Below are 8,855 nucleotides of genomic sequence, written 5' to 3'. Positions count from 1 at the left end.
TTCCCGTTTTGGGTCAATTACCACGAAAAGTCACAAGCCCTTGGGGAAGCCCTGCATAGGGTCTCAAGACTAGAACAACTACATAAACGTGCGCTCTCCACAGCAATTCTCAGGGACCTTCTTCAGGCAAGGCTGGAGGTTAAGCGCTTATTAGAAAGTTCCTATTCCCGTCTCCTGTTGATAGGCCAAAGCAAATTCTATGAATACGGGAACAAACCGGGCAAAATGCTAGCATGGGCACTGAAGGGTAAACTCGCTCAAAATTATATTCCCACTATGAAGAACGCACAGGGCGCTAAAGACTAAATATCCTCAGAAATCTCTAAAATATTTCAAACATATTACTTAAAGCTCTATAATCTTAATGAAACAAATCCAAGCACTATCCAATCAGTGACTTCCCTATCCCCCTTCAATAAGCTACCCGTAGACGTTCGTGAAAACGTCAAACTTCCTTTACATTCCAAGAAATCTCACTCCTAATAAAAGGAAACAAAAGTCCAGGCACAGATGGCGTCAACGCTAAATTTTATAAAACACTCCCATCCCAGTTAAACCCCCTTAATGCTTAAAGCATTTAACCACATACCTCCCCATTCCCCGCGCAATCCACTTCAGCCCTCATAACGGTTATTCCTAAACCCGGAAAAGACCCCCTCTTATGTGCTAGTTACCGCCCAATTTCCCTACTAAATGTGGACATTAAAATATATGCCAAATTAATAGTAAATAGATTGAACCCGCTCCTCCCAAAATTCATCCACCGTGACCAAGTTAGCTTTGTCCCCGGAAGAGAGACCCGAGTACATACCCTTAAAACTCTCGATATCATTGACTTCGCCATGACACACAATTCTCCACTAATGGTCCTATCATTAGACGCTGAGAAGGTGTTCGATAGAATCTCCTGCCATTCTATTGAACAAACACTACTTCACCTAGGCCTAGGCCCAATTCTAAAATCCAAAATCTTGGCCCTATATAAATCCCCATCTGCCAAAATTAAAATCAATGGCTCCCTCTCTGACCAGTTTTCAATACGCAATGGCACTCACCAGGGATGCCCTCTATCGCCCTTACTATAAGTTCTTTTGATGGAAAGCCTAATGGACGCAATTCGAAGTATCATCAATATAAAAGGAATTACCATCAAAAACCAAGAATATAAATGCTCCGCATTTGCGGATGATCTTTTAGTATATATTTCCAATCCCCATATCGCATTACCATCCCTCATGAAGAAATTGAACAGGTTTGGGAACTGGTCATACTTCAAGGTAAATGCAGATAAATCAGAAGCCCTCAACATTTCCCTATCTCTGCAACTAACCCAATCCCTGAGGAGTAACTTTCCTTTTAAATGGCCGTCTGGCAATTCTATTACCTACTTGGGAATTAACGCCCCTCCAACCTCACTAGTGTGTATACTTTGAATTTCCAACCCTTCCTGTCCAGATTAGAGGGGGAATTGGCTTTGTGGAATCGAACCAAATTCTCTTGGTTCGGGAGGATCAACATTATAAAAATGACAATCCTACAAAGACTGCTATACCTCTTTCAGACCGTCCTGACGTATATCCCCTCTCCTTTCTGGAAAAGATTATAACACCTACTTATCCGGTTCGTGTGGTACTCGGGTCGCCCTAGGATCAGATCCACAATCCTATTTAGATTAAAAGACTTGGGAGGCACTGGCCTTCCTGACTGCCCCAAATATTTCTTAGCCGCCGCCTACTCACGGATCCTGGATCTGGCCCAGGGCTCCCCTTGTAAGAGCTGGGTTACTATCGCCCAAGACTCTTGCCCCTTATCAGTATCTGCACTTCCATGGATTTGGCCATACGTCCCCCGTCATAAAGATGTCCCTCTATCTTTTAGTACAAGACACACCCTTAAAACCATAAATATGCACATCCTCGAGTTTCCCTGGTAGACCCCTCTGGCCCTATGTTCTCTATCACAGACAACCCTGATTTTCCACCAGGATCCTCCTCTGGCCCATTTCTAAACAGTTTGAAAAAGAGACCCTTACGTCTCCACCAAATTGCCCCCCAGGGCTCCCTCTTACAACTAACTTCGATCCTCCATGGAATTCCCCCGCTGCCACGACATGGCTTTCAGTACTTGCAATTGCAGCACTTTTTCCACTCTTTACCCAATAAGATGGATCTAATGCGACCTCCATCTAATTATGTATTTCACCTACGAGAACAACACACGCGATATTGACCATATATAAGCTACTTTCTTCACCTGAACAAGAATCTCTACCTCACTTTTGTGAGGCTTGAGAATCAGAACTACAGCTGAGGTTCTCAAATGATCAGTGGCTCAGGTGCTTCCACCTTTCACATAAATCACCTGTTGCAACCAAAGCACAAGAGATAAATTATAAAATCGTCTCCAGGTGGTACCGGGTCCCATCGATCTTGCATAAATGGTTTCCAGGGACCTCTAATTTATGCTGGCGCTGTGGTAAAGATAAAGGCACCTTGGTCCATATTTGGTGGTCCTGTGAGCCTTTAGAGACGTTCTGGAAAAATGTACTTAAAGTAATCCAACATGTTACTGATATACATATTCCCAACAATCCGGAAGCCGTCCTCCTTTTTATGTTCCCCCTCTCAGGTCCAAGGTTTAAAAAATCTCTCATGAAACATTTGCTCCAAGCTGCTAAAACAATCATCCCACGTCACTGGAAATCCACAGATGCCCCTTCCCTTATATATATACACCCCCCCCTCCTTGTGTTCTCTTCGCTATACTCTCCTTTGTTCTCAAGCTCACAGCTCGAACATGGTCAACTTGTGACCTACTTGATCTGACCTCTTTTGTCTGATTACTTATGTTTATTTTTAATGAACCTGTAGGCATATGATGTAGTTGTCATCTTGTTATTCTATTGTGTTAAAAATTTGCCATTGTTTGGCTAAATAAAATTTAAATTTGAAAAAAAAAAATATAGGGACAGCATAGGAATAAGACTAAGAAATAGTTAATATGGATAGGAATGGGAAGTGTATGAATGGGTTCAGTACAGAAGTAGTTAATGTGTTCAGGGAAGTCGCACCAGTTGGCAGGGGTAGGAGTAGATATAAGATGGACACTTCCTGGTTTTAGACAGAAAGACAGTTGGAGATAGATGCAGAATTAAGATAGTGATAGTGTGAGGGATTAAATGAAAAGCAGATAAGACCAGAGGCCGATTAGCATGGAAGAGTACAAAACTTTTGGGGAGCAGCATGCGGAAGCCCGCCACTAATTTCAGCAGTCCTACTCAGGATACAGGGGCGGACATACCGCCGATGTAGCCGGTGCAACTGCATCGGGGGCCGGCGGTGCAGGGGGGCCCTTGCAGGGTGCATAATAATGAGGGCAATCTGGCCAGTTTCTCAGAGCCCCAGGCTCCGGGGAGCCCATGGCTAGATTGCCCTCATCCTGTGCTGCTATGCCTGCAGCTCCGCTGCCTATAGGAGAAAAATGGCAGCGGAGCTGCAGGGATCCATCCTCTGCTTCCTGCCCGCCCGTGCTTTCTGTGTGACACAGATGCGCACTGCTTGATGATGTCAGCAAGCAGCACGCGCCTGTGTCAGGGAGAAAGTTGCTGGTGAGGACGATGCTGCGGTGGAGCGTGCAGAGAGGTAAGTTTTTTTTTTTTTTTATCCAATACATTGGGGCAATGATGGGGAATAGCAATGATGAGGGTGATGGGGGACTGCAATGATGGGGGGAGAGCAATGATGAGGGGAGAGCAGTGATGGGAGGGCAGTAATTATGAGGATGATGGGGGAGAGCAGTGATGAGGGGACAGCAATGATGAGGATGATGGGGTCGAGAAATGATGGGGGAGAGCAATGATAGGGGTGATGGGGGAGAAAAATGATGAGGGTGATGGAGGGAGAGAAATGATGTGGGGAGAGCAATTATAGGGGTGATGGGGAAGAGAAATGAGGGTGATGGGGGGAGAGCAATGATGGGGGTGATGGGGGAGAGAAGTGATGGGGGGAAAGAAATGATGATGGTGATGGGGGAGAGCAATGATGGGGGTGATGGAAGAGAAGTGATGGGGGGAGAGATATGATGGGGGGAGAGCAATTATGAGGTTGATGGGGGGGAGAGCAATGATGAGGATGATGGGGGGGAGCAATGATGGGGGGTGGTGTGTGACAGCAATGATGGGGGTGGTGTGGGACAGTAATGATGGGATGGTGTGGGAGAACAATGATGAGGGTGGGGGAGAGGACACTGAGGTGTGGTGTGGGAGAACAAAGATGGGAGGAGAGCAATGATGGGCTTAAGATGCATAGGACACTTTATAATGAATTGAAAGGTGGGAGAAGACGCTGTCAGGGGCTTGTAAAGAATTGGGATGTGGTGGAGGATGCTCAGTACCTGATAACGTCTTCTCCCACCTCCAAAGTGTGGGGGAGACACATGTATGTATACAATATATGTGACCTTGTTATTTCGTAGGCTGAAGATCATCGTAACAAGACAAGTCGTGGCTGGGAGATGTCGACATGAAGGTCTGACCAGATGGAGAAGAAGCAGCAGAAACCGACTCTGATCAGATGAGATGTCAGCGGTGAGTGCCTGGATGTAAATATTATTCGGTACCTGCATTGTGTGACTTGGAGTGATAATGTTACATGTAAAATCCCTTAGGCTGTATTTTCACTTTTGTATGAAATGTCCGTGTGCTGCCAGATTTTTTTATTAGACGGCAGAAGGACTTGTAGAGTTTTATAGATTCATTCACACATCCACGAAAATCACGAATCTGAGAATGAGATCTGTGAGGGTCAGAGACTGTCCTGTTCTGATCAGAGGATCAGAATAGGACATGCTCAATGCGTCTGTAAAACAGGGCAGCACACCGACAAGGCACACAGATGCAGGAATGTAGCCTTATTATGTATAGCACAGTCCCTTAGTATATAGACTATGTAAGGTGTGTATATATATATATATATATATATATATACACTGCTCAAAAAAATAAAGGGAACACTCAAATAACACATCCTAGATCTGAATGAATGAAATACTCTATTGAATATTTTGTTCTGTACAAAGTTGAATGTGCTGATAACAAAATCACACAAAAATCATCAATGGAAATCAAATTTATTAACCAATGGAGGCCTGGATTTGGAGTCACCCCCAAAATTAAAGTGGAAAAACACACTACAGGCTGATCCAACTTTGATGTAATGTCCTTAAAACAAGTCAAAACGAGGCTCAGTATTGTGTGGCCTCCATGTGTCTGTATGACCTTCCTACAACGCCTGGGCATGCTTATGATGAGGTTGCGGATGGTCTCCTGTGGGATCTCCTCCCAGACCTGGACTAAAGCATCTGCCAACTCCTGGAAAGTCTGTGGCGCAACGTGACGCTGTTGGATGGAGCGAGACATGATGTCCCAGATGTGCTCAATCGAATTCAGGTCTGGGGAACGGGTGGGCCAGTCCATAGCTTCAGTGCCTTCATCTTGCAGGAACTGCTGACACACTCCAGCCACATGAGGTCTGGCATTGTCCTGCATTAGGAGGAACCAGTGCCAACCGCACTAGCACATGGTCTCACAAGGGGTCTGAGGATCTCATCTCAGTACCTAATGGCAGTCAGGCTACCTCTGGCGAGCACATGAAGGACTGTGCGGCCCTCCAAAGAAATGCCACCCCACACCATTACTGACCCACTGCCAAACCGGTCATGCTGAAGGCCATCGCTCTCCACGGCCTCTCCAGACTCTGTCACGTCTGTCACATGTGCTCAGTGTGAACCTGCTTTCATCTGTGAAGAGCACAGGGCGCCAGTGGCGACTTTGCCAATCCTGGTGTTCTGTGGCAAATGCCAAGTGTCCTGCACGGTGTTGGGCTGTGAGCACAACTTCCATCTGTGGACGTCGGCCCCTCATACCACCCTCATGGAGTCGGTTTCTAACTGTTTGTGCAGACACATGCACATTTGTGGCCTGCTGGAGGTCATTTTGCAGGGCTCTGGCAGTGCTCCTCCTGTTCCTCTTTGCACAAAGGCGGAGGTAACGGTCCTGCTGCTGGGTTGTTGCCCTCCTACGGCCCCCTCCATGTCTCCTGGTGTACTGGCCTGTCTCCTAGTAGCGCCTCCAGCTTCTGGACACTACGCTGACAGACACTGTAAACCTTCTTGCCACAGCTCTCACTGATGTGCCATCCTGGATGAGCTGCACTACCTGAGCAACTTCTGTGGGTTGTAGAGTCCATCTCATGCTACCACGAGTCTGAAAGCACAACCAACATTCAAAAGTGACCAAAACATCAGCCAGAAAGCATTGGTACTCAGATGTGGTCTGTGGTCCCCATCTGCAGAACCACTCCTTTACTGAGGTTGTCTTGATAATTGCCAATAATTTCCATCTATTGTCTATTCCATGCACAACAGCATGTGAAATTGATTGTCAATCAGTGTTGCTTCCTAAGTGGACAGTTTGATTTCACAGAAATTTGATTTACTTGGAGTTATATTCTGTTGTTTAAGTGTTCCCTGTATTTTTTTGCACATTGTATACAGTACAGACCAAAAGTTTGGACACACCTTCTCATTTAAAGTTTTTTCTGTATTTTCATAACTTTAAAAATTGTACATTCACACTGAAGGCATCAAAACTATGAATTAACACATGTGGAATTATATACTTAACAAAAAAGTGTGAAACAACTGAAAATATGTCTTATATTCTAGGTTCTTCAAAGTAGCCACCTTTTGCTTTGATGACTGCTTTGCACACTCTTGGCATTCTCTTGATGAGCTTCAAGAGGTAGTCACCGGAAATGGTCTTCCAACAATCTTGAAGGAGTTCCCAGAGATGCTTAGCACTTGTTGGCCCTTTTGCCTTCACTCTGCGGTCCAGCTTACCCCAAACCATCTCGATTGGGTTCAGGTCTGGTGACTGTGGAGGCCAGGTCATCTGGCGTAGCACCCCATCACTCTCCTTCTTGGTCAAATAGCCCTTACACAGCCTGGAGGTGTGTTTGGGGTCATTGTCCTGTTGAAAAATAAATGATGGTCCAACTAAACGGAAACAGGATGGAATTGCATGCCGCTGCAAGATGCTGTGGTAGCCATGCTGGTTCAGTATGCCTTCAATTTTGAATAAATCCCCAACAGTGTCACCAGCAAAGCACCCACACACCATCACACCTCCTCCTCCATGCTTCACAGTGGGAACCAGGCATGTAGAGTCCATCCGTTCACCTTTTCTGCGTCGCACAAAGACACAGTGGTTGGAACCAAAGATCTCAAATTTGGACTCATCAGACCAAAGCACAGATTAGCACTGGTCTAATGTCCATTCCTCGTGTTCTTTAGCCCAAACAAGTCTCTTCTGCTTGTTGCCTGTCCTTAGCAGTGGTTTCCTAGCAGCTATTTTACCATGAAGGCCTGCTGCACAAAGTCTCCTCTTAACAGTTGTTGAAAAGATGTGTCTGCTGCTAGAACTCTGTGTGGCATTGACCTGGTCTCTAATCTGAGCTGCTGTTAACCTGCGATTTCTGAGGCTGGTGACTCGGATAAACTTATTGTAACATACCTGGCGGCGTCGTTGCATAGTGGTCCATCTCCCACTGTGCAAGAGCGCGCACTTGATCTCCAGTCCAGAATGTCTCTCTGGCTTCCCTCCATGCTGTCTGTTTGTGTCTGTTTCTGCTGCTTAAGGGTGGCGCCCGATCACTTCCTGCTTTTTGTACCTGCTGTGGGTCACACCCCTTGTGCGTGCTCAGCCTATTGCTGTCTGTCACCTGGTATATAACCCAGCTGCTCCAATCAATCCCTGCCTGAGCATTGTGTTTCATTCAGTGTGTGCTTGCACTCTGAAGGTGTCAGGTCCCGTTCTGTGTTCTCTTGTCTGCCTATCCTGGAGGCTGTATTTCCAGGCCTGTCTGAACACGCTCCTAGCCTGTTCCTCCCGCCTTCTAGGGGCCGATTACCTAGACCCGCTCCTGTATCTTGTCTGTCCTGTCTGAACACGCTCCTAGCCTGTTCCTCCCGCCTTCTAGGGGCTGATTACCTAGACCCGCTCCTGTATCTTGTCTGTCCTGTCTGAACACGCTCCTTGCCTGTTCGTCCCGCCTCTCTGGGGGCCGTATTCCCAGACCCGCTCCTGTATCCCGCTGCAGTGTCGGTCTCTTCCGTACACTCAGTTCCAGTCTGAACTCTCTCCTATCCTTTACCTGTTTTGCCTCTATGTCCGTTCCTTTCCTTTTTCTGCAGAGTCTGAACTCGTACCTAACTCCTGCTTGTTGTCTCTGTACTCCCGTTTGTGAGTTTGTGGTCCACTCGCTACTTCACTGCAAGTACCCTGTGGGTATCTGGCTCTACCTTTCCCTTCCTGTCTGTTCCGTGTGAACAGAGCCCTGTCCGTCCTGCTCTGCTCTTGCTCACCGCTCCGGGCGGTCTCGTCCTGCCCTGCTCTTGCTCACCGCTCCAGGCGGTCTCGTCCTGCTCTGCTCTTGCTCACCGCTCCAGGTGGTCTCGTCCTGCTCTGCTCTTGCTCACCGCTCCTGGCGGTCTCGTCCTGCTCTGCTCTTGCTCACCGCTCCAGGCGGTCTCGTCCTGCTCTGCTCTTGCTCACCGCTCCAGGCGGTCTCGTCCTGCTCTGCTCTTGCTCACCGCTCCAGGCGGTCTCGTCCTGCTCTGCTCTTGCTCACCGCTCCAGGCGGTCTCGTCCTGCTCTGCTCTTGCTCACCGCTCCAGGCGGTCTCGTCCTGCTCTGCTCTTGCTCACCGCTCCAGGCGGTCTCGTCTTGCTCTGCTCTTGCTCACCGCTCCAGGCGGTCTCGTCCTGCTCTGCTCTTGCTCACCGCTCCAGGCGGTCTC

The sequence above is a fragment of the Phyllobates terribilis genome, unplaced genomic scaffold (assembly GCF_046119375.1).
Source record: "Phyllobates terribilis strain yellow unplaced genomic scaffold, ASM4611937v1 Scaffold_11__3_contigs__length_659146591, whole genome shotgun sequence".
Lineage (NCBI taxonomy): Eukaryota > Metazoa > Chordata > Amphibia > Anura > Dendrobatidae > Phyllobates > Phyllobates terribilis.
The sequence above is the reverse complement of the archived record's forward strand: the minus strand, read 5'-3'. Positions refer to the sequence as shown.